Source organism: Carcharodon carcharias, chromosome 29 (assembly GCF_017639515.1).
Source record: "Carcharodon carcharias isolate sCarCar2 chromosome 29, sCarCar2.pri, whole genome shotgun sequence".
Taxonomy (NCBI): domain Eukaryota; kingdom Metazoa; phylum Chordata; class Chondrichthyes; order Lamniformes; family Lamnidae; genus Carcharodon; species Carcharodon carcharias.
The window spans coordinates 5,697,864-5,721,292 of NC_054495.1; positions in this window are offsets into that span (position 1 = coordinate 5,697,864).

Genomic DNA, 23,429 nt, shown 5'->3' on the forward strand with positions numbered 1-23,429 from the left:
TTGGAAGGTATTGTCCAAGGAGCCTTGGTATGTTCCTGCAGTGCATCTTGTAGATGGTACACACTGCTGCTACTGTGCGTCGGTGGTGGTGAGAGTGAATGTTTGTGGATGGGGTGCCGATCAAGCGGGGCTGCTTTGTCCTGGATGGTGTTGAGCTTCTTGAGTGTTGTGGGAGCTGCACTCATCCAGGCAAGTGGGGAGTATTCATCACACTCCTGACTTGTGCCTTGTAGATGGTGGACAGGCTTTGGGGAGTCAGGAGGTGAGTTACTCGCCACAGGATTCCTAGCCTCTGACCTGCCCTTGGAGATACAGTATTTATATGGCTAGTCCAGTTTAATTTCTGGTCAATGGTAACCCCCAGGATGTTGATAGTGGGGGATTCAGTGATGGTAATGCCACTGAACATCATGGGGCAATGGTTAGATTCTCTCTTGTTGAAGATGGACATTGCCTGGCATTTGTGTGGTGTGAATGTTACTTGCCACTTGTCAGCCCAAGCCTGGATATTGTCCAGCTCTTGCTGCATTTGGACACGGACTGCTTCAGTATCTGAGGAGTCACGAATGGTGCCGAACATTGTGCAATCATCAGCAAACATCCCCACCTCTGACCTTATGATGGAAGGAAGGCCATTGATGAAGCAGCTGAAGATGGTGATCATTTGTGATTCATTTTAGGAGCAAGAATGACAAGAGACAATATAAAATAAAGAGTAAAATTCTAAAGGGGGTACAGGAGCTGAGGGACCTGGGGTACATGTGCATAAATCATTGAGGTGGCAGGGCAGGTTGACAGAGCGATTAATAAAGCATACAGATTCCTGACCTTGGTCTATAGAGTACAAAAGCAAGAACGTTATGCTAAGCCTTTATAAAACACTGGTTTGGTCTCAACTGCAGTATTGTGTCCATTTCTGGGAGCCACACTTTCGGGAGGGTATGAAGGTAGTAGAGGGGGTGGAAAAAAAAGATTCAAGAGAATGATTGCAGAGATGAGGGACTTCTGTCCTGTGGATGGATTGGAGGAGAAGTTGGGACTGTTGAAGGTAGATAAGAGGTGTTCCACATCCCGAAGTGTCTAGGCAGAGTAGATAGGCAGAAACTGTGTCCATTGGTGGAAAGGCTGAGGGCACTGCTTTAAGGTAATTAGCAGAAGGGGCACCAGTGACAAGAGGAAACATTTTTTCACGCAGCTAGTGAGTAGAATCTGGAATGCACTGCCTGAGGGTGTGGAGGAGGCAGGTTCAACTCTGACAAAGAGGACTGGTTTAATTATGAACAAAATGAAAGCGAGTACAATTGGAGTTGAGGATAATGCAAATGTTTTACTCACCGTGATGGGGGTCAGATGCTTTGGAGATGTTTGCCCGCGAGACGATGCAACGAACTGAAATTAATATGATTCACAGCCCCCGCCAACAACCCCCCCCCCCCACCAAGAACAACATGACTAAGAACGAGGTTGCACTGAGAATTGTACTCGGCCAAAGGAAAGAGTTGCAATGCCGGACTGTTGCAGATTACATTCTCGGGTTAAAGGAATTCTCTCATCACTCTGGGTATGGGGCGAGCCTAGGAGTTGACCATGGAGACGGGAGGGCTAAAGAACGGCGAAACCTCGGCCAAGCTTTTGTGCGCAGGTGGCGTGGAAGGGGGACGGGCAATGAGAAACTGTCCCCGTTGGCAGAAAGGTCAAGGGCATTAGTTTGAGGTGACAAGGAAAGGGCGTGGGGGAGCGGGGATAGGTAAGTCGCTCTCGCGGGGAGAGCTGACGCAGACACGATGGGCCGAATGGTCTCTTCCTGTGCTGCGTGGTGCTACAAGATAGTATCTGTCAGCCTCGGAAGGTGGGCCCATGCGACTAGGAGCTCTTTCAGAGTCCGTTTGCCGATCTGAGGGATTGTTTTAAGTTGAGCAGGGCTGACTTGCCCTACCCTCGCCAGTAGTAGATGGGGCGGATTTTTCAATGGGCAGGAAGGAGTGGGCAGTGCCAAGTGGGAGGTGGGCACAGGCCTGTCCCATTCTCCGACTCCGGCCTGTGGCTGCCCAATGCACCCTGTGTGTTCGCAGGGACAGGAGGGGCATAAAAGATCCCATGGCCGCTGTTTCGGTGGAGACCGGGGAGGGGTGCGGTGGGTGTCCTGACATCAGCATTTATCTATCCCTCACCCCCAAGGTGAGGACAGCCTGGGGTGCCCTCTCCTCGCCGTTAATTTATTGCCGTGGTTCTCCCCCCCGCCTGCTTTGACAACTCCAGAGAGAAGAGCTTCATCGGAGGTGAGGGCCTTTTAGACTCTCCCCTGCCACGACCAACCACCCTGAGATTGTGAAAGGTGCTATAGAAATGCACAGGGTCCGTCCTTTCCCGGAACTCATTCTGGACGGGTTCAGGCAGTAGGTTTGTGTGCCTGAGTACAAGCTTCCCAGAACACATATACACATATTATTTTTATTTGTTCATTTTGTGGACTTCTCTGGGCTGGGCCAACATTTATTGCCCATCCCCCTCCTTGAGGGCTGAGTGGTTTGCTCAGCCATTTCATTGGGCAGTCATCCCCATCGCTGTGGGTCTGGAGTCACATGTAGGCCAGACCGGGTAAGGACGGCAGATTTCCCTCCCTAATGGGGTATCAGTGAACCAGATGGGGTTTTTAATGGTAATCAGCACTGGTTCCATGGTCATCATCCAGAATTTTATTGAATTTGAATTTCGCTATCAGCCGTGGTGGGATTTGAACCCTGGTCCCCGGAGCATTACCCTGGATGACTAGCCCAGTGACAATACCACTATGTCACCACCTCATTAATAATGCTTGTACAAGTAAATTGCATAACATGAAGTGTAATATCAGCTTCTTTCAACACATCACATGAGGTATCTCATTACATTTAACAGTATACATTTACACTTCATGTCAAATGTTCTCTGGTGCATACAGTCCAGAGGTTTTCCAGTCCCTCGGTGCACTATGGCAGAAAGGTCTTAGACAGTGACCCTTCCCCATTGGGCCTTTGTGGCAGCTCCCCCAAGCTTTAGTGCATCCCTCAGCACGTAGTCCTGGACTTTGGATTGTGTCAGTCTGCAACACTCGGTCAGGGACAACTCTTTGCGCTGGAAGACCGACAAGTTTTGGGCAGACCAGAGGGCATCTTTCACCGACTTGATGAACCTCCAGCTGCAGCTGATGTTTGTCTCGGTGTGTGTCCCTGGGAACAGCCTGTAGAGCACAGAGTCCTGTGTCACAGAACTGCTCAGGATGAACGCTCGACAGAAACCACTGCTTCTCTCTCCAGACCTTCTTCGCAAAGGCACAATCCACAAGGAGGTGAACAACAGTCTCTCCCCCACCACAGCCACCTCGAGGGCAACATGCCGAGGGGGTGAGACTCCTGGCGTGTAGGAAGGATCTTACCGGGAGGGCCTTTCTCACCACCAGCCAAGCTACGTCCTGGTGCTTGTTGGAAAGTTCTGGCGATGAGGCATTCTGCCAAATGACTTTGATATTCTGCTCAGGGAACCATCCCACAGGATCCACCCTCTCCTTTTCCCTCAGGGCCTCTAGGACGTTACATGTGGACCACTGGCCGGATGGCATGGTGTGGGGGTTGCGGTTGTGGGGTGGGGGGGGGGGGGGGGGCGGTGGTGGTGTTGGGTTTTGGGGGAGTCCGGTGTGGGGTGGTAGTGGGGGCGGGGGGGGGGGGGGTGCGGTGGTGCTATCCTTCTCTGTTGTGGCGTGACTCAAGGGAAGGAGCCGCTGCAGGAAGGAAGTCCTCGGAGTCGGAGAGAAGGGATTTCCCCCTCTCATCTCTGTCACTGTGCCAATCCCCATGCATGTCAGAGACTCTCAAAGTTTAACAAAAGCATTCTTTCCTCTCAATGTTGGCTGACCTCACTGCTCGTTGCAGGGGAAGTGTAAAGTGTTTACAGACTGGAAATGTGATTTGAGCAATCACCCCCACCACCCCTTCTCCGCCCACTCTTTCTGCAGAAACCTTTCGGGGTATACGACTGGAACGTGAGCGAGGGTTGGTGGAAGGAAGAAACCTCCACTTGACTCCACAATCCTTAGTACCAGTACTTTGCAATAATCTTTGCTCCCAGTGCTCCTGATTCAGGGAATCTCATTAATGTTCTGTGTAACACCCAGTTCCCAGTTTTATTACGATCGGGGACTTATTCTGCGTGGAGGCGGAAGTCAGTGAATGACATCCCAATCCCATATCCCAGCTCCGCACTTGGCATTCCCGCTGTGTGCATATGTCTGGTCCAAAGTGTGTTGTGACTGAGCTTAACCCTTCAGTTCAACTCTCAACAAAACATGCGCAGCCTCGCTGGGGTGGCGCAGCGCAGCGAGAAGGTCATTTGGCCCATCGTGTCTGTGCTGGCCCACTGAAAGCCTGCAGTTGGAGAGACTGGAAAGCTGCGTGGGATAGAACGGAGGCCATTCGGCCCATAGGCCGAAAGCCAGCCTAATGTCACTTTCCAGCTCTTGTTCTGTACCTTTTTTACAGGTTACAAGTGCACAAACATACGAAATTAGGAGCAGGAGTAGGCCACTCAGCCCCTCGAGCCTGCTCTGCCATTCAAAAAGATCATGACTGATCTGCCTGTTACCTCCACCCCACATTCCTGCCTAACCCCAATAACCTTTCACCCCCTTGCTTACCAAGAATCTGTCTAGCTGTGCCTTAAAAATATTCAAAGACTCTGCTTCCTCCACCTTTTCAGGAAGAGAGTTCCAAAGCTTAACTATCCTCTAAGAGAAAAAAAATCTCATCTCTGTCTTAAAGGAACGACCCCTTATTTTTAAACAGTGACCCCCTAGGTCTAGATTCTCCCCCAGGAGGAAACATCCTCTTCCACATCCACCCTGTCACGACCCCTCAGGATCTTAAAGGTTTCAATCAACTCGCCTCTTACTCTTCTAAACTCCAGTGGATACAGGCCCAACCTGTCCAGCCTTTCCTCATAGACAACCCACCCATTCCTGGAATTAGTTTAGTAAACCTTCTCTGAACTGCTTCCAATGCGTTTACATCATTCTTTAAATAAGGAGACCATTAATGTACACAATACTCCAGGTGTGGACTCACCAAATCCCTGTACAACTGAAGCATAACCTCCCGACTTTTGTATTCAATTCCTCTCACAATCAATGATAATATTCTATTAGCTTCTTAATTCCTTGCTGGACCTGCATGCTAGACTTTTGTGATTCATGCACTAGGACAGCCAGATCCCTCTGAACCTCAGAGCTCTGCAATCTCTCACCATTTAGATAATAAGCTCCTTTTTTATTCTTCCTGCCAAAATGAACAATTTCACATTTGCCCACATTATACGCTATTTGCCAGATCTTTGTCTACTCGCTTAACCCATCTCTGTCACTTTGTAGCCTCCCTTGTGTCCTCTTCACAACTTAAGTTGAGAAACTTCAAGTTCATACCCGTGTACTTTTTAAAATGTGACAGGGGTTTCTGCCTCTCCCAGCCTTTTAGACAGTGAGTCCCAGGTCCCCACCAGCCTCTGGGTGAGAAAGATTCTCCTCGACTCCCCTCTCATCCCTTCACCAGTCACTTCAAATCTGCACCCACTGCTCACTGACCTCACAGTAAAGGGAAACAGACCCTTCCTCTCTACTCTCTATGGCTCCCTCGTAACTTTATAAAACCTCATAAAATCTCCCCTCAGCCTCCTCTGTTCCAAAGCAAAGAACCCCAGCCTATCCAATCTTTCCCTCATCGCGAAAATTCTCCAGCCCCGGCAACACCCTGTGTAAAATCTCCTCTGTAACCTCTCTGGCATGATCACACCCTTCCTATAATGTGGTGACCAGAGCTGGACACAGAACTCCAGCTGTGGCCTAACTAGTGTTAACTGCAGTTCACGATGTGACCTCCCTGCTCTTGTATTCGATGCCTTAACCAGTAAAGGAAAGAATCCCGCCTTCTTAACCACCTTATCCATTTGCCACCTTCAGGGATCTGTGGACATGCACTCCAAGGTCTCTCTGTCCCCTTACCCCTTTCAGTACCTGACCATGTATTGCCAGGTTTATCCTCCACAGTGTATTACCTCACACTTCTCCAGCTCGAATTCCATTGGTCACTTTTCTGTCTACTTGACCAGGCCATTGATACCTTGCTGCAGTCTACAGCTGTCCCCCGCATTATCAACCACACGGTCAATTTCGACATCATCTGCAAACTCTTAACCATGCCCCTTACACTTAAGCTGAAATCAATGATATACATCACAAACAGCTAGGCACTGAGACCCACAGAACCCCTCTAGAAACAGGCTTCCTATCTCATTCCCCTCTGCTCTTTCCCCCATCGGTCTGCAAATTCTTCACCTTCAAGTGTTAATCCAATTCTCCCCTTCTGAAAGTTCCTATTGAATCTGCTTCCACCACCCTTTCAGGCAGCGCCTTCCAGATTTACACTTGCTGTGTAAAAAAATACTTATCCTCATCTCCCCCTCTGGTTCTTTTCCCGATTCTCTTCAATCTGAGTCCCTCTGGTTACTGACCCTCCTGCCACTGGAAACAGTTTCTCCTTATTGATCTATCCAAACCCCTCATGAATTTGAACGCCTCGATTCAATCTCCCCCTTAACCTTCTCTGCTCTAAGGGGAACAATCCCAGCGTCTCCAGTCCCTCCACATGAACTGAAGCCCCTCGTCCCAGGAACCAACCTAGTTAGTCTCCTCCGCAACCCCTCCAAGGCCTTGACATCCTTTCCCAAATGCAGTGCCCAGAACAGAACCCAGTAAGAAACAGGAGTAGGAGGAGGACATTCGGCCCCTCGAGGCTAGTCCGCCATTCAATATGATCATGGTTGATCTTATAATCTCAGCTCCACTTTCCCAACCCATCCCACAATTCCCTTACAGTGCCCAGAAACCCTGAATATACTCAATGACCGAGCATCCCCAGCTCTCTAGGGTACAGGATTCCGAAGACTCACAACCCCAGCGCCCACCCCCACCAACCCCCGGATGAAAAAAATTCCTCCTCAGCTGCAGTCCAAACTGGCCGACTCCTGCGCCTGAGGCCTAACTTTCTCAAATTGACCCTACTCTGCCATGGTGCGACCCTGAATAATGCCAACTAGCCAGCCCTATTGAGTAATCCATCACCACCTTGGTAACTTAGTCAGGCGGGGTGGGGGGGGGGCGGGTGAATATCCCGGGATGCAACAAAACGTTTGTTAGTCCTTGCTTGGATGGCATTGCTCGAGGATGTATCACATCTGCTGTATTTCCCCCAAGTTGCCCAATTCTTCAGCCAAGAGAGTCATCAGCAAGCAGCGAGAGACTTTAGCCAAATTTGGGCGGGAGCACAGACGACCTTTGCCCTAATATCTCTTGGCTGCAGCAGAACTTCCCATGACCTTCCATTTCCCAGCACTCACGTCCAATCCCTTAATATCTGTAAACAAAAAGCTCAACGCCACCCTCCAAAAGTCCTTCCCCAGGAAGACCTCGTTGACAGGAGGCTCACTCATATTCTCTGGCCGCAGCCCAAAGCCATTCCGGCTCATTCACACCCTCTGTTCAGAAAGATAACCCGCTCCGAAGTGCAGTACAACTAATAGGCAAGTTATCCCTCGAACCTTCTACAACCCTCCGAGATCCCTGCGCTCGCTCGATGCTCACCTCCCAGGTGTTGCCCCTCCCTCCCACCCTCCCTGCATCTCTCCGCCTCTGGTGACCTCGCCTTCAGCTGCCTGGGGCCCCAAGATCGGGAATTCCCTCCCTAAACCTTTCTGTCCCTCCTCCTTTTAAGACGCCCCTCCTCCTTTTAAGATCTCGCTCCTCCTTTTAAGACCTCCCTCCTCCTTTTAAGACATCCCTCCTCCTTTTAAGATGTCCTTCCTCCTTTTAAGACGTCCCTCCTTTTAAGACATCCCTCCTCCTTTTAAGACGTCCCTCCTCCTTTTAAGACGTCCCTCCTTTTAAGACATCCCTCCTCCTTTTAAGACATCCCTCCTCCTTTTAAGATGTCCCTCCTCCTTTTAAGATGTCCCTCCTTTTAAGACATCCCTCCTTTTAAGACGTCCCTCCTCCTTTTAAGATGTCCCTCCTTTTAAGACATCCCTCCTCCTTTTAAGATCTCCCTCCTCCTTTAAAGACCTCCCTGCTCCTTTTAAGATGCCCCTCCTCCTTTTAAGACCTCCCTCCTCCTTTTAAGATCTCCCTCCTCCTTTTAAGAACTCCCTCCTCATTTTAAGACGCCCCACTTCCTTTTAAGACGCCCCTCCTCCTTTTAAGACGCCCCTCCTCCTTTTAAGACCTCCCTCCTCCTTTGAAGACATCCCTTCAGCCCAACACTCTTTTAGTCATCTGTCCCTAAGGTCTCCTTATGCGTCTGGGAGTCAGGAGGGGGGAGTTAGGTTTTGTTTGATGATCGCTCCTGTGAAGAGGCGTGGGAAGCTGTACAACAGGAAAGTTGCTATGACACATTGCAGGGAAGACTTCTGTCAGGTTTATTCTTTAATTCATCGGCTGCAGTTGAACTTCCAGTGAACATTACTGGCCAGCATCTGCTGCTCATCCCTCACTACCCTGGAACTGAGCGCTTTACAAGGTCATATCAGAGTCAACCACGTGGCTGTGGGTCTGGAGTCACAAGTAGTCCCAGGCAAGGTAAGGATGGCAGATTTTCCTCCCTAAAGGACATTGGGTTTTTATTGAATTCAAATTTCACCATCAGTCCAGGTGGGATTCACACCCAGGTCCCCTACCTGTCTTGACATCCTCATAGTAGTCCAGCGGCAATGTCACTAGGCTATTGCCGGGTGCTGGTAATGATGAGGAACAATTGGATAGAGCAGCGTTCTTTCTTTGGAACAGAGGAGGCTGAGGCTGATTTAACAGAGGTGTGTCAAATAATGAAGGACCCCCAAGAGAGTGGAGAGGGCAGGTCTATCCCCTTTTGTGGTTAGGTCCATAACCTGGAGGCACAGATTTAGCCTAAGGGGTTAGGACTCAGAATCACAGAATCACAAGAGTGCAGAAGAGGCCCTTTGGCCCATCGAGTCTGCACCAACACGTGAGAAACACCTGACCTACCTACCTAATCCCATTTACCAGCACTTGGCCCATAGCCTTGAATGTTATGAGGTGCCAAGTGCTCATCCAGGTACTTTTTAAAGGATGTGAGGCTACCCGTCTCCACTACCCTCCCAGGCAGCGCATTCCAGACCGTCACCACCCTCTGGGTAAAAAAGTTTTTCCTCACATCCCCCTAAACCTCCTGCCCCTCATCTTGAACTTATGCCCCCTTGTGACTGACCCTTCAACTAAGGGCAACAGCTGCTCCCTATCCACCCTGTCTATGTCCCTCATAATCTTGTACACCTCGATCAGGTCGCCCCTCAGTCTTCTCTGCTCCAAAGAAACAACCCAAATCTATCCAGCCTCTCTTCATAACTTAAATGTTTCATCCCAAGTAACATCCTGGTGAATCTCCTCTGCACCCCCTCCAGTGCAATCACATCCTTCCGATAATGTGGCGACCAGAACTGCCTACAGTACTCCAGCTGTGGTCTCACCAAGGTTCTATACAACTCCAACATGACCTCCCTACTTTTGTAATCTATGCCTCGATTGATAAAGGCAAGTGTCCCATATGCCTTTTTCAGCACCCCATTAACATGTCCCTCCGCCTTCAGAGATCTATGGACACACACACCAAGGTCCCTTTGTTCCTCAGAACTTCCTAGTGTCATGCCGTTCATTGAATACTTCCTTGTCAAATTACTCCTTCCAAAGTGTATCACCTCACACGCTTCAGGGTTAAATTCCATCTGCCACTTAACTGCCCATTTGACCACCCCATCTATATCTTCCTGTAGCCCAAGACACTCAAACTCACTGTTAACCAACCGGCCAATCTTTGTGTCATCTGCAAACTTACTAATCCTACACCCCACATAGTCACCTATGTCATTTATATAAATGACAAATAATAGGGGACTGAGCACAGATCCCTGTGGTACGCCAATGGACACTGGCTTCCAGTCACTAAAGCATCCTTCTGTCACCACCCTCTGTCTCCTACAACTAAGCCAATTTTGAATCCACCTTATCAAGGTGAATTCCAAGGCTCCTTAGACAGCACTTTCCAAACCCACGATCGCAACCATCTAGAAGGACAAGGGCAGCAGATAGATGGGAACACCACCATCTGGAAGTTCCCCTCCAAGCCACTCACCATCCTGACTTGGAAATATATTGGCCGTTACTTCACTGTCGCTGGGTGTACCTACACCACACGGGCTGCAGCGGTTCAAGAAGGCAGCTCACCCCCACCTTCTCAAGGGGCAATTAGGGATGGGCAATAAATGCTGGGCCCAGCCAGTGAAGCCCACACCTCACGAATGAGTAATAAAGAAAGGTAGGAGGTTTGGAGTGAATTTGATGGGCAATTCTTTTACCCAGTGGGGGTTGGGGAATCTGGAACTCCTAGTCTGACAGGGTGGGAGAGGCAGAAACCCCCATCACACCTACAACATGAACAGGCACTCAAAGTGCAGCCGCCCTACAAGGTTAAAGGGCGAGCGCTAGAAAGTAGGACTGGGCTAGGTGGCCACTTGTCGGGCCAGCACAGACACGATGAGCTGAATGGCCTCTCTCCATGCTGTAAAATTTCCAGGGTTCTACAGAAATGCAGTTGCTGAAGGTTCCCCAACCCCCCCCCCCCTCACCCATGTCCACTGGAGACCCAGGGGGAAACAGAGGAGAAAGTGTTCGACTGTGTGAGAGTTTATGGAGTTTACACAGAGGGCAAAGGGACGTCAGAGGTTTCAGGTCGGATGGTGCCAAGATTGGCAGGGGAAGAATTGAGGGGCCCTAGCAAATGTTGCTCGAGAGATTGGAGACTAGGCGGGAGAGGAAGAGGGGAATCATTTATCAGATAAGAAAGGTCCTTTCGTTAGCCGTTAAAAAATGGGGCCTACACTGAGGGTACAAATCCTTACATGGATGGCAGGTTTAATCTAGCAAAATATCGCAAGGCGATGGTCCAAAGGGTCACCAAGAAAATTTAACCTCCAACCGCGTAAGGGGAAGTTAGGGACAGGCGACCAAAACTCAATCAAAGTGGTCGGTTTTAAGGAGCGTCTTAAAGGAGGAGAGGGAGAGAGAGACAGAGGGTGTGGAGAGGTTTAGGGAGGGAATTCCAGAGCTCAGGGCCCTCCAAGCAGCTGAAGGCACGGCCGCCAATGGTGGAGCAAAGGGATTCGGGGGATGGTCAAGAGGCCGGAATTGGAGGAGAGCAGAGATCTCAGAGGATTGCAGGGCCTGGAGGAGGTTACAGAGATAGGCAGAGTTGTAGGGGCTGGAGGAGGTTACGGAGAGAGGGAGCGTTGTAGGGGCTGGAGGAGGTTACGGAGAGAGGGAGTGTTGTAGGGGCTGGAGGAGGTTACAGAGATAGGGAGGGTTGTAGGGGCTGGAGGAGGGTACGGAGATAGGGCGGGTTGTAGGGGCTGGAGGAGATTACGGAGATAGGAAGGGTCGTAGGGGCTGGTGGACGTTACAGAGATAGGGAGGGTTGTAGGGGCTGGAGGAGGTTACAGAGATAGGGAGGGTTGTAGGGGCTGCAGGAGGTTGCAGGGATAGGGAGGGTTGTAGGGACTGGAGGGTTACAGAGATATTGAGAGCCAATAATGAGGGAACAGTACACTGTCAGAGATTCATTTCTGAGGGAGCTCTGCACTGTCGGAGGGTCAGTACTGAGGGAGTGCTGCACTGTCAGAGGGTCAGTACTGAGGGAGTGCTGCACTGTCAGAGGGTCAGTACTGAGGGAGTGCTGCACTGTCAGAGGGTCAGTACTGAGGGATTGTTGCACAGTCGGAGGTTCAGCGCTGACGGAGTGCTGCACTGTCAGAGGGTCAGTACTGAGGGAATGCTGCACTGTCGGAGGATCAGTACTGAGGGAGTGCTGCACCGTTAGAGGGTCAGTACTGAGGGAGTGCTGCACTGTCAGAGGGTCAGTACTGAGGGAGTGCTGCACTTTCAGAGGGTCAGTACTGAGGGAAGGCTGCACTGTCAGAGGGCCAGTACAGAGGGACTGCTGCACTGTCAGAGGCCCAGTACTGATGGAGCGCTGCACTGTCAGAGGATCAGTACTAAGGGAGTGCCACACTGTCGGAGGGTCAGTACTGAGGGAGTGCTGCATTGTTGGAGGATCAGTACTGAGGGAGTGCTGCACTGTCAGAGGGTCAGTACTAAGAGAGTGCTGCACTATCAGAGGGTCAGTACTAAGGGAGTGCCACACTGTCGGAGGGTCAGTGCTGAGGGAGTGCCGCACTGTCGGAGGGTCAGTACTGAGGGAGTGCCACACTGTAGGAGGGTCCGCATTGAGGGAGTGCCGCACTGTCAGAGGGTCAGTACTGAGGGAGTACTGCACTGTTGGAGGGTCAGTACTGAGGGAGTGCCGCACTGTCGGAGAGTCAGTACTGAGGGATTTCCGCATTGTAGGAGGGTGAGTATTGAGGGATTGCTGCACTGTCAGAGGGTCAGTACTGAGGGAGTGCCGCACTGTCAGAGGGTCAGTACTGAGGGAGTGCTGCACTGTCGGAGGCCCAGTACTGATGGAGCTCTGCACTGTCGCAGGATCAGTACTGAGGGAGTGTTGCGCAGTCAGAGGGTCAGTACTGAGGGAGTGCTGCACTGTTGGAGGGTCAGTACTGAGGGAGAGCTGCACTGTCAGAGGGTCAGTACTGAGGGAGAGCTGCACTGTCAGAGGGTCAGTACTGAGGGAGTGCTGCATTGTCAGAGCGTCAGTACTGAGGGAGTGGCACACTGTTAGAGGGTCCGTACTGAGGGAGTACCACACTGTCAGAGGGTCAGTACTGAGGGAGTGACGCACTGTCAGAGGCTCAGTACTGAGGGAGTGCTGCACTGTCAGAGGGTCAGTACTGAGGGAGTGCTGCACTGTCAGGGGGTCAGTACTGAGGGAGTGCTGCACTGTCGGAGGGTCAGGGCTGAGGGAGAGCCGCACTGTCGGACGGTCAGTTCTGAGGGAGTGCTGCACTGTCGGAGGGTCAGTACTGAGGGAGTGCTGCACTGTCGGAGGCCCAGTACTGATGGAGCTCTGCACTGTTGCAGGATCAGTACTGAGGGAGTGCTGCACTGTCAGAGGGTCAGTACTGAGGGAGTTCTGCACTGTCAGAGGGTCAGTACTAAGGGAGTGCCACACTGTCGGAGGGTCAGTACTGAGGGAGTGCTGCACTGTCGGAGGGTCAGTTTTGAGGGAGTGCTGCACTGTCGGAGGGTCAGTACTGAGGGAGTGCTGCACTGTCAGAGGGTCAGTACTGAGGGAGTGCTGCACTGACAGAGGGTCAGTACTAAGGGAGTGCCACACTGTCGGAGGGTCAGTACTGAGGGAGTGCTGCACTGTCGGAGGGTCAGTTTTGAGGGAGTGCTGCACTGTCGGAGGGTCAGTACTGAGGGAGTGCCGCACTGTCAAAGATGCCACTTTCAGATGAAGCATTAAACCAGGGCGCCACTTGCCTGACTGGGTGAACCTGAATGATCTCACAGCCACTATTTCGAAGTGGAGCTGTGGGTGCGGCTCATGTTGGTGGGGGTGGTTGTTTCCCTGGTAACCCGGGACCAATACATATCCCTCAAGCAACATCACCATGACGACTCGATGTTCTGGGTCATGACCACATCACTGTTTGTGGGAGCTTGCTCTGCGCAAAATGGCTGGGATGATCCCTGCCTTGCAACACTTCAACAGTGCTTCATTGAGGTACTTTGAGACACCTTGGGGCAACCTAGAAATTCAATCCTTTCTATCTCCCCCTCTCTCTTTCTCTTTCTTCCTCTCTGTCTCTCTCTCTCTCTCTGCCTCTGCTTTCTTTCCTGTTTTCTCACTGTCCCTACCTCCTTCAGCACTTGACTTCCCTGGCTCATTCCTTCCCCCTCGTGTTGGCTATCTGCATAACCCACCCCCCCAACCCCCCACCACCCCCCACACAACCAACCCGGTCACTTTCTCTTTGTCCTGAAACGCCCCTTTATCTCTCCTTCTCGCTCTCTCTCTCTCTGCCTCTCCAACCGTCTCCACTGCATCAACAAAAGGGTTGATTAGCCTCGTAGGTGATGCGATCACCCATTGTGCAGAGATCAACTGAAGAAATCCCCTAAAAGGAGTGCCAGAAGTTGCTGGCTAGTGCTGTTTCCCATGTGGGCAAGTGGTGTTGGGAGGGGGGGTGGGGGTGGGGTGGTGCAGTGGAGTTGATCAGTCACCAGGAATCGACAGAGGCCTCATGGGCACTTAGGCCGCAGTGATCGTCGGCCAGTTAACCCATTGCTTCCTGCCATGTTGCTTCAACCCAGGTGAGTTTGGGCTCCTGAGTCAGAGTGGTCAGCGCACAGCCGTTGCCACGGAGACTCAGGAGGTGGCCATCTTGCCTCTGCGGGGTTCTCCCGCCACCTCAGGACTCTAGGCCCCTTGCCGAAGTGAGGCCCAGTTCCTTAGCTCCATGGGTAAGGCTGCCAACTCCATCAGCGACCTTATTAACTCTCACAGGACCAGACAGGGTCGATGCAGGAAGGATGTTCCCGATGGTGGGGGAGCCCAGAGTCAGGGGTCACAGTCTGAGCATAAGGGGTAGACCATTTAGGACTGAGATGAGGAGACATTTCTTCACCCAGAGAGTGGTGAGCCTGTGGAATTCGCCACCACAGAAAGTAGTTGAGACCAAAACATTGTATGTTGTCAAGAAGGAGTTAGATATAGCTCTTGGGGTGAAAGGGATCAAAGGGTATGGGGAGAAAACGGGAGCAGGTTATTGAGTTGGATGATTAGCTATGGTCCTTCTAGATGGTGGTGATCATGGGTTTGGATGGCGCTGTCTAAGGAGCCTTGGTGAGTTGCTGCAGTGCATCTTGTAGATGGTACACACACTGCTGCTACTGTGCGTCAGTGGTGGAGGGAGTGAATGTTTGTGGATGGGGTGCCAATCAAGCGGGGCTGCTTTGTCCTGGATGGTGTCGAGCTTCTTGAGTGTTGTGGGAGCTGCACTCATCTGGGCAATATAGATTAGATATGCTTATCAACATAGATTTAAGAGAAGGGGCAGGAGGTTTAGAGGGGATGTGAGGAAAAATTGTTTCACCCAGAGGGTGGTGGGAATCTAGAACTCTCTGCCTGAAAGGGTGGTTGAGGCAAAAACCCTCATAACAGTTAAGGAGGATTTGGATGTGCACTTGCGATGCCATGGCATATAAGGCTATGGGCCTAGTGCTGGAAAACGGGATTAGGATGGTGAGGGACCTGTTTGACCGGCGCAGACTCGATGGGCCGAAGGGCCTTTTTCCTGTGCTGTAGACCTCAATGACTCTATGACAAGTGGGGAGTGTTCCATCACACTCCTGCCTTGTGCCTTGTAGAGGGTGGACAGGCCTTGAGGGAGCCAGGAGGTGAGTCGCTCGCCAGAAGATTCCCAGCCTCTGGCCTGGGCCGGAATTTTGTGCAGCAGGAACCCGGGGGGGGGGGGGGGGGGGGGGGGGGGAGCTGGCCGCTGTTTGACATTAGCCCTGGTAAACGCTAATGTCGCATGGCCCTCCGCGAGGAGGAGGAGGAGGAGGAGGAATACGATTGGCCAATTCCTACCAACCGCACAGCCCCATCCACAGCACCGTTAGCGCCCGGGATACGCCCACCACACGCACCTACATATCAGCTCTGCGATCGGTGGGAGAACAACTGCTTGCATTTATATAGCGCCCCTCATCTGCCAGCATTGCTTTCATGATCAGATTATCTGCCCCTTTTAGTGACGTTGGTTAAGGGACAAACACTGGGGTCCAGGACATCGGTGAAAACGCCACCAGCTCAGCCGAATGCTGGCAGGGGAATTCTATATGTCCACTTCAGATGGGCAGAATGGCCTCTCCTTAAAGTCTTACCCAAAAGAATGCCCCTCCCTCAGTACTGACCATCTGACAGTGCAGCACTTCCTCAGTACTGACCATCTGACAGTGCAGCACTCCCTCAGTACTGACCCTCTGACAGTGCAGCACTCCCTCAGTACTGACCCTCTGACAGTGCAGCACTCCCTCAGTACAGACCCTCTGACAGTGCAGCGCTCCCTCAGTACTGACCCTCTGACAGTGCAGCACTTCCTCAGTACTGACCATCTAACAGTGCAGCACTCCCTCAGTACTGACCATCTGACAGTGCAGCACTTCCTCAGTACTGACCCTCTGACAGTGCAGCACTCCCTCAGTACTGACCATCCGACAGTGCAGCACTCCCTCAGTACTGACCCTCTGACAGTGCAGCACTTCCTCAGTACTGACCCTCTGACAGTGCAGCACTCCCTCAGTACTGATCCTCAAACAGTGCAGCACTCCCTCAGTACTGACCCTCTGACAGTGCAGCACTCCCTCAGTATTGACCCTCTGACAGTGCAGCACTCCCTCAGTACTGACGCTCCGACAGTGCAGCACTCACTCAGTACTGACCCTCTGACAGTGCAGCACTTCCTCAGTACTGACCCTCTGACAGTGCAGCACTCCCTCAGTACTGATCCTCTGACAGTGCAGCACTCCCTCAGTACTGACCCTCCAACAGTGCAGCACTCCCTCAGTACTGACCCTCTGACAGTGCCTCAGCCTTACGCGTGACTCCTTTCCCAGTCATTTACACGGAGGGCTTTCACCACTTTCACCAGTGGCAGCAGGTGCTCTGAGTGAGTCACGTTCCTCCCCATTCCCTCTCTGGGCTTCTAACCACGGTGATTCAGTACCTCAGCTCTGGTCATGAACCACACCGCATAACCCCTGGCAGAGGAAGCCATCTTTCTCTCCCCCCCACCACCCGCCCCTGCGCCCATTGGAACCTCCGCTCTTGGCCTTGGATTGGCCGCCCGTCATCGCTTCTGACCCCCGACCCCAGCTTCCCCGACCCTCCTCCCGACTGCGTCGATCTAGGAATGGCAGGGGAAGGGTTACGGAGTGAGCAGGGAGCCGGGGTGGGGGGAGGGGGGTGTTGCCATGGCAGAGTGCCCGAAGGCTTACCAGAAAGTCAGGGAAGCGAAACCTTGCGGTCAGAAGAGAGTGCGGTGGAAATTGATGCCTGGGTAGGGACTTTCTGAGCGGCGAGGGATCTCTGGGGCTTTTCAGCAGCTGCGCTGGGAGCGGTGAAGATGGTGGGGTGGTGGGGGGGGCAGGGAGTGGAGGGGGATCCCCCCTCCGAACCGGCACGTTCGCACAGGCAGAAAAGATAAGCAGCCGACAGGCGGACAATGGAAACTTTTGGACTCGGGAGGGCAGTCTGTTAGCCCCTAGGATTCCCTGCGAGTTCCACGACGGAGGTGAGACAAGGCAGTCGGAAACAAAGCTTTATAAATAACTCCCTCCCCCTCACCCCCAGCCCCCCTCCCCCACACCGCCCACTCCTCCCCGGCGACGATTAAAGATCCGGTGTTGTGAAAGGTGGCTCCCATGACCTCGGGGCCTTCCTCCACTTGCTGACGCCTGTCGCTCCACTGGGAGCCATGGTGCTCGCCGAGCGCAGTGTGTGGGGGTGGGGTGGGGGGTGGGGGGGTGGTGGTGGGGGGGTGCGGTTTCACTCAGCTGTCCATGCAACCTTGAGAGGGGCGCTCCACCGTCCGGTTGACTGGCAACCTGCGGCGCGCAAGAGATCGCACCCCCCCACCCCCACCACCCTTTACAGGGGCACCTCACTGACCACCGCCCCCACCACCCCCCCTCCCTCTCGCTACTGCCCCCCTCCCACCCTCAGAGGGTCAAGCCCCCTCCTTTCGCAGGGTAAGCTCACCCCTCCGGCGAGGCCGTCGGGGCTAATGACGGCCAGACCGCCTCTCCGGCCTGGGAAACCAACTCCATTAAGAGTTGCCGCCCTGCCTCGGTTGGGGGGGTGGGGGCAGCCCGCTCGCTGCTCAGTCACCGGGGTCCGGCTTCAAGGCGCTGACCCGGGGGCCTGCGCCCATCGGAGGTGCCACCTCTCGGGCGTGACCTTAAACTGAGCCCCCCACCCCCGCGCCTGCCCTCTCAGAGGGCGTACAAGATCGCCTTGGCCGCTATTTGGAAGAAATGCAGTTGGCTGGTGGGTGGGTGGGGGGTGGGGGGGGGGGGTGTGTGCGGTGTTGGGGGTGGGGGGGGGGTGGGATTTCTCACCCCCTCCCCCTCCAGCATCCTAGGACCAATATTTATCCCTCCATCAACACCGCAAAAACAAGAGCATGAAATGGGTCATTATCACATTGCTGCTCGTGGGATCTTGCTGTGCGCAAATTGGCCGCCGCTTTTCCTACATGACAACTTCCAAAAGCATTTCATTGGCTCTTAAGCACTTTGGGGCATCCAATGGCCATCTTAGATGCTTTCATTTATTATTTATTTTTTATTATTGATTAAAATGCCAAGTTTTAAATTTGCTTATTTTTCTTACTTATCCTTTCTGCCTGTTTTTCTCTCTCTCTCTCTCTCTCTCTCTCTCTCCCTCTCTCTCTCTCTCTCTCCATCCAATCTTTCTCTCTCCTCATCTCGCCCTCTCTCCTTACCGGATGGGCTCAAGTTCACCATCCTCCCTCTCTGCTCCCTCGATTCCTTCCTCAATTCGAATGCCCCCCCCCCACCCCCCAGGGTTTACGGAGAGAGGCTCTTTTGGCCCTGTCCTTCACCAAAAAGTCCCAGGCACCTCATCGTCCAGCCTGCCACTCTGGGGGGGGTGGGGGGTGGAGGTGACTCACCAAGGACAGTGTACGGTGATGAGAGAGGAAGGATCGATAGGCCCCGGAGGGAGAACATCGAGCAGCCTAAGGCCTGGACTCCATGGAGATATCACGGTCTCACTGAATAGAGGTACAGGCTGGGAGGGCTGAATGGCCTCTTCCTGTGCCGATATCTCCATTGCCAAATCGGCAGGAGAGGGGCGAACCCAAGTGGGAGACACGTTTCAGCCAAGTAACCCTGAGTGTGCCAATGGCTACGCTAACAGCCGGTTTAAGATAACCAGCCGAGTTCATAATGTGGCTTATTTATGCTTGCTAGAGGCAATATACATTCAGACATGTGCACACAAAAGGAACATGATCAAGCCTTGAGCCTTTTTTTCTTGAGTTACTCAGGACCTCGGGGAGCCTGTAGTTTCCCAGGTGCCATCGCCATGGCAACATGCCAACCAATCCGAGCGGGCTCGCCAACAAATCAACCCCCACCGTCCCCTGCCGTGTCAGTTGTCGCCATCGTTTGAAACTTGGCCTTCTTGTGTTTGTCCTGATGAGTGCAGGACCCATTTGCTTCGTCAGGAGGTCTCTCCATTTCTGTGGAGGCAGAGGGTTGAGGCGAGGTGCCATGTGAATCCATTGCGTCTGCAGGGGGGAGGCCGTTCTGGGACTGGACACCCCAGCATGGGGCAGCAGGTGAAGCCCTCTCTGAAACGCGGTGACCGCTGGGATGTAGGAAACCCGGCAGCCGACTTGGGCACAGCAAGCTCCCACAAGAGAGAAATGTGGCAGCGTCCAGGGCATCTGTTTCAGTGCTGGCGGGCTCAGGGGTTAAATCACTAGGGGGAGTTGAGGGAGGGGGTGGGGCGGGGGGTGGGGGGGGGGAGGTGTGGGGGGTGGTGGGGGTGTGGGACTCACTGGGTCGCTCTGGCAGAGCCGAGTCAAATGGCCTCCTTCTGTGCTGTCACCATTCCCTGCTCTGGTGATACGTATGCGCCAGTTCACCAGAAAGAATTCCTGATCCCGCACTTTGAATGAGTGCCCGTCTGAGAGGGCCCCCCATGTGGGTGTGGCTGCCACACCCACCCAACGCCCTGCCAACGCCATGCTCAAGTCCCATCTCCTACCTGCCCCCTCAAACTCAACCCAATGGGTCTTCAATGTCTTCATGCGATGTGGGCGTCGCTGGCTGGGCCCAGCATTTATTGCCCATCTCTAATTGCCCCCTTAAGAAGGTGGTGGTGAGCTGCCTCCTCGAACCGCTGCCAGTCCCTGAGTTGTAGGTACATCCCAGGTGCTGTTAGGGAGGGAGCTCCAGGATTTTGACCCAGTGACAGTGAAGGAACGGCCGATATATTCCCAAGTCGGGATGGTGAGTGGCTTGGAGGGGAACTTCCAGCTGGTGGTGTTCCCCATGTGTCTGCTGCCCTTGTCCTCCTAGATGGTAGCGGTCATGGGTTTGGAAGGTGCTGTCTAAGGATGTAGTGTAGACCCAAAGTCTGGTTAAAATCAAAGGCAAGTTTCAAACTCCACATCAGTCCATCACTGACAGTGCTCATTACCACATCTGGAATCTCACCTTCCTGTGACTCTATCCTATTCTCATTCTCGGAGAAAGAGTGAACTCCAACCTTCTTCCCTCGGATCTTTGCTTGTGTAATGTTCCCCTTTCCCTTGGGATCCTCCCACATGCCCTTCAACCCTTTGGAAATGAGGAGGCCTGAGGAGTTCATCACTGAGAACCCATACTCCTACCTCCCTCGCATCACCCCTCACTGTCCCGGACTCAGCTCAGCTGAGGGCCCTGATCGGAGCCCCCGTTAACTCCAACCTCGAGTATTCCGAGTCTCCCCACCCTTCAGAAACTTCAGCTCAGGCAAAACTTGTACCTAGTCCGCTCCCTCGACGTGCACGCTGCCCACTGTCCAACACCCAGGCATGGCGCCCACTGTCCAACACCCACACCCGGTGCCCACTGTCCAACACCCACACCCGGTGCCCACTGTCCAACACCCCGCCCGCTGCCCACTGTCCAACACCCAGGCATGGCGCCCACTGTCCAACACCCACACCCGGTGCCCACTGTCCAACACCCAGGCACGGTGCACATTGTCCAACACCCACACCCGGTGCACACTGTCCAACACCCACACCCGGTGCACATTGTCCAACACCCACACCCGGTGCACACTGTCCAACACCCACACCCGGTGCCCATTGTCCAACACCCACACCCGGTGCCCACTGTCCAACACCCAGGCACGGTGCCCACTGTCCAACACCCTCACCCGGTGCACACTGTCCAACACCCACACCCGGTGCCCATTGTCCAACACCCACACCCGGTGCACACTGTCCAACACCCACACCCGGTGCCCACTGTCCAACACCCACACCCGGTGCACACTGTCCAACACCCACACCCGGTGCACGCTGTCCAACACCCACACCCGGTGCACACTGTCCAACACCCACACCCGGTGCCCACTGTCCAACACCCACACCCGGTGCCCATTGTCCAACACCCACACCCGGTGCCCATTGTCCAACACCCACACCCGGTGCCCACTGTCCAACACCCACACCCGGTGCTCACTGTCCAACACCCACACCCGGTGCTCACTGTCCAACACCCACACCCGGTGCACACTGTCCAACACCCACACCCGGTGCACACTGTCCAACACCCACACCCGGTGCCCATTGTCCAACACCCACACCCGGTGCCCACTGTCCAACACCCACACCCGGTGCTCACTGTCCAACACCCACACCCGGTGCACACTGTCCAACACCCACACCCGGTGCCCATTGTCCAACACCCACACCCGGTGACCATTGTCCAACACCCACACCCGGTGCCCACTGTCCAACACCCACACCCGGTGCCCACTGTCCAACACCCACACCCAGTGCACACTGTCCAACAACCAGGCACAGTCCAGCAACAGCTCAGTTGTGAAGTTCTCACTCTAGTTTTCAAATGCCTCCGTGGATTCCCCCTGCCCTATCTCTGTAAACTCCTCCAATCCCTACACCCCTCCCTATCTCTGTAACCTCCTCCAATCCCTACACCACTCTCTATCTCTGTAACCTCCTCCAATCCCTACACCACTCCCTATCTCTGTAACCTCCTCCAGCCCCTACAACCCTCCCTATCTCTGTAACCTCCTCCAGGACCTACAACCCTCCCTATCTCTGTAACCTCCTCCAATCCCTACACCCCTCCCTATCTCTGTAACCTCCTCCAATCCCTACACCCCTCCCTATCACTGTAAGCTCCTCCAGCCCCTACAACCCTCCCTATCTCTGTAACCTCCTCCAATCCCTACACCCCTCCCTATCTCTGTAACCTCCTCCAGCCCCAACAACCTTCACTATCTCTGTAACCTCCTGCAATCCCTACAACCCTCCCTATCTCTGTAACCTCCTCCAATCCCTACAACCCTCCCTATCTCTGTAACCTCCTCCAGCCCCTACAACCCTCCCCATCTCTGTAACCTCCTCCAGCCCCTACAACCCTCCCTATTTCTGTAACCTCCTCCAGCCCCTACTACCCTCCCCATCTCTGTAACCTCCTCCAGCCCCTACAACCCTCCCTATTTCTGTAACCTCCTCCAGCCCCTACAACCTTCTCCATTTCCATAACCTTCTCCAGTTCCTAAAACCCTCCCTATCTCTGTAACCTCCTCCAATCCCTACAACCCTCCCCATCTCTGTAACCTCCTCCAGGTCCTACAACCTTCTGAGATCTCTGCGCTCCTCCAATTCCGGCCTCTTGTCCATCCCCCGATTCCCATCGCTCCACCATTGGCGGCCGTGCCTTCAGCTGCCTGGGGCCCTGAGCTATGGACTTCCCTCCTTAAACCTCTCCACCTCTCCCTCGCTATCTCTCTCCTGCTTTTTAAAACCTATCTCTTTGACCAAGCTTTTAGTCACCTGTCCCTGATACCTCCATATGTGGCTTGGGGGTAAAATATTTGTCTGATAGTAACTCCTGGGAAGTGGCATGGGAATGTTTAAAGGCGCTATGTAAATGCAATCTTCCGAAGGCTTACTTATATTCCCATTCCAACCCTTGTCTCATCTATTAGTGCCAGTAACTCCACACTTTTCCTTTGCATCACCTTCTCTGACTACACAGCTTGACACAGGCATTAGGATCAGGAGGAGGCCATTCAGTCCCTCGAGCCTGCTACCCCTATTCAGCAAAACCATGGCTGACCTGACTGTGGCCTCAGCTCCGCTTTCTTGCCCCTCCCCCCTTAACTCTCGACGCCCCCACTCCCCTCCCCCATCCCAACTTGTCAAACAAAAACCTGCCTAACTCAGCCTTGAATATACTCAATGACCCAGCTCTCTGGGGAAGAGAGTTCCACAGACTACCGGCCCTTTTGGTGAAGAAATTCCTGCACATCTCTGTCCTAAATCGGCGACCTCTTAATTTGAAGCCCCACCCCTTAGTACTGGGCTCCCCCCCGAGGGGGAATAACCCTCTCAGCATTCACCCTGTCGAGCACCCACCCTCAGGATCCTTTCCACCTCAATAAGGTTGCCCCTCATTCTTCTGAACTCCGATGGGTACAGGCCCAACCTGCTCCACCTCTGCTCATCAGACAAGCCCCCTTGGTCCCGGGAATCAGCCGAGTGAACCAACTCCGAGCTGCCTCCGATGGAGGTATAGCCCTGCTTCAACAAGGAGGTCAACC